Consider the following 3,410-nt stretch of genomic DNA (forward strand, 5'->3'; position numbering starts at 1 on the left):
TCACTTTTTAGCCGGCTATGGTGGCTTGGACATGACCTAGGACCTTATGATTTTGCATGAAAGGAGGACTAGCAGCCGCGTTGCATGGGAGAATGTGAAAAGTGTTCATATGTAGTAAAAACCTGAGAAATCCGTCCATTTTCGTCATTTGTTATCGAATGGACTTAAAGCCAGATCGTCACATTGGCCGCTTTCTCTCTGAGACGGTTACATTTATTGTCTGCAAAGCTATGTCGCGTGCTGCGGTATGCGGAGACACTAAAAGCACCACAGTAGAACACAGAAGAAGCTTCTAAGTTGAAGTAATAGCCAGTAAGAAGTAGTACAATTCAAGTTTTAGTTGTCGATTATTCACTTTTTAGCCGGCTTTGGTGGCTTGGACATGACCTAGGACCTCAAGATTTTGCATGAAAGGAGGTCTAACAGCCGAGTTGCATGGGAGAATTTGAAAAGTGTTCATATGTAGTAAAAACCTGAGAAATCCGTCCATTTTCGTCATTTGTTATCGAATTGACTTCAAGCCAGATCGACACATTGGCCATTCTTCTCTCTCAAACGGTTACATTTATCGTCTGCAAAGCTATGACGCGAGCTGCGATATGCCGAAACACTAAAAGCACCATAGTAGAACACAGAAGGAGCTTCTAAGTTGAAGTAATAGCCAGTAAGAAGCAGTACAATTCAAGTTTTAGTTGTCGATTATTCGCTTTTTAGCCGACTTTGGTGGCTTGGACATGCGGTGGAACCTTAAGACTTTGCATGAAAGGAAGACTAGCAGCCGCGTTGCATGGTAGAATTGTGAAAAGTGTTCATATGTAGTAAAAACCTGAGAAATCCGTCCGTTTTCGTCATTTGCTATCGAATCGACTTAAAGCCAGATTGTCTCATTGGCCGCTTTTCTCTCTGAGACGGTTACATTTATCGTTTGCAAAGCTATGTCGCGTGCTGCGGTGTGCGGAGACACTAAAAGCACCATAGTAGAACACAGAAGAAGCTTCTACGTTGAAGTAATAGCCAGTAAGAAGTAGTACAATTCATGTTTTAGTTGTCGATTATTCACTTTTTAGCCGGCTTTGGTGGCTTGGACATGACCTAGGACCTTAAGATTTTGCATGAAAGGAGGACTAGGAGCCGCGTTGCACGGGAGAATGTGAAAAGTGTTCATATGTTGGAAAAACCTGAGAAATCCGTCCGTTTTCGTCATTTGTTATCGAATCGACTTAAAGCCAGATCGTCACATTGGCCGCTTTTCTCTCTGAGATGGTTTCATTTATCGTCTGGAAAGGTATGACGCGTGCTGCGGTATGCGGAGACACTAAAAGCACCATAGTAGAACACAGAAGAAGCTTCTAAGTTGAAGTAATAGCCAGTAAGAAGTAATACAATTCAAGTTTTAGTTGTCCATTATTCACTTTTTAGCCGGCTTTGGTGGATTGGACATGACCTAGGACCTTAGGATTTTGCATGAAAGGAGGACTAGCAGCCGCGTTGCACGATAGAATGTAAAAAGTGTTCATATGCAGTAAAAACCTGAGAAATCCGTCCGTTTTCGTCATTTGTTATCGAAACGACTTAAAGCCAGATCGTCACATTGGCCGCTTTTCTCTCTGAGACGGTTACATTTATCGTCAGCAAAGCTATGTCGCGTGCTGCGGTATGCGGAGACACTAGAAGCACCATATTAGAACACAGAAGAAGCTTCTAAATTGAAGTAATAGCCAGTAAGAAGTAGTACTATTTAAGTTTTAGTTGTCGATTAATCACTTTTTAGCCGGCTTTGGTGGCTTGGACATGACTTAGGACCTTAAGATTTTGCATGAAAGGAAGACTAGCAGCCGCGTTGCACGGGAGAATGTGAAAAGTGTTCATATGTAGTAAAAACCTAAGAAATCCGTCCGTTTTCGTCATTTGTTATCGAATCGACTTAAAGCCAATCGTCACATTGGTCTCTTTTCTCTCTGAAACGTATTACACTTATCGTCTACAAATCTATGTCGCGTGCTGCGGTATGCGGAAACACTAAAAGCACCATAGTAGAACACAGAAGAAGCTTCTATGTTGAAGTAATAGCCAGTAAGAAGTAGTACAATTGAAGTTTTAGTTGTCGATTATTCACTTTTTAGCCGGCTTTGGTTTCTTGGACATGACCTAGGACCTTAAGATTTTGCATGAAAGGAGGACTAGCAGCCGCGTTGCATGGGAGAATGTGAAAAATGTTCATAAGTAGTAAAAACCTGAGAAATCCGTCCATTTTCGTCATTTGTTATCGAATTGACTTCAAGCCAGATCGTCACATTGGCCATTCTTCTCTCTCAAACGGTTACATTTATCGTCTGCAAAGCTATGTCGCGTGCTGCGATATGCCGAAACACTAAAAGCACCATAGTAGAACACAGAAGGAGCTACTATGTTGAAGTAACAGCCAGTAAGAAGTAGTACAATTCATGTTTTAGTTGTCGATTATTCACTTTTTAGCCGGCTTTGGTGGCTTGGACATGACCTAGGACCTTAAGATTTTGCATGAAAGGAGGACTAGGAGCCGCGTTGCACGGGAGAATGTGAAAAGTGTTCATATTAGTAAAAACCTGAGAAATCCGTCCGTTTTCGTCATTTGTTATCGAATCGACTTAAAGCCAGATCGTCACATTGGCCGCTTTTCTCTCTGAGATGGTTTCATTTATCGTCTGCAAAGGTATGACGCGTGCTGCGGTATGCGGAGACACTAAAAGCACCATAGTAGAACACAGAAGAAGTTTCTAAGTTGAAGTAATAGCCAGTAAGAAGTAGTACAATTCATGTTTTAGTTGTCGATTATTCACTTTTTAGCCGGCTTTGGTGGCTTGGACATGACCTAGGACCTTAAGATTTTGCATGAAAGGAGGACTAGCAGACGCGTTGCACGGGAGAATGTGAAAAGTGTTCATATGTTGGAAAAACCTGAGAAATCCGTCCGTTTTCGTCATTTGTTATCGATTTGACTTAAAGCTAGATCGTCTCATTGGCCCCTTTTCTCTCTGAGACGGTTACATTTATCGTCTGCAAAGCTATGTCGCGTGCTGCGGTATGCGGAGACACTAAAAGCACCATAGTAGAACACAGAAGAAGCTTCTAAGTTTAAGTAATATCCAGTAAGAAGTAATACAATACAAGTTTTAGTTGTCGATTATTCACATTTTGCCCGCTTTTGTCGCTTGGACATGACCTAGGACCTTAAGATTTTGCATAAAAGGAGGACTAGCAGACGCGTTGCACGGGAGAATGTGAAAAGTGTTCACATGTAGTAAAAACCTGAGAAATCCGACCGTTTTCGCCATTTGTTATCGAATCGTCTTAATGCCAGATCGTCACATTGGAGGCTCTTCTCTCTGAAACGGTTACATTTATCGTCTGCAAAGCTATGTCGCGTGCTG

This window comes from Schistocerca gregaria, unplaced genomic scaffold, assembly GCF_023897955.1.
Source record: "Schistocerca gregaria isolate iqSchGreg1 unplaced genomic scaffold, iqSchGreg1.2 ptg000265l, whole genome shotgun sequence".
Lineage (NCBI taxonomy): Eukaryota > Metazoa > Arthropoda > Insecta > Orthoptera > Acrididae > Schistocerca > Schistocerca gregaria.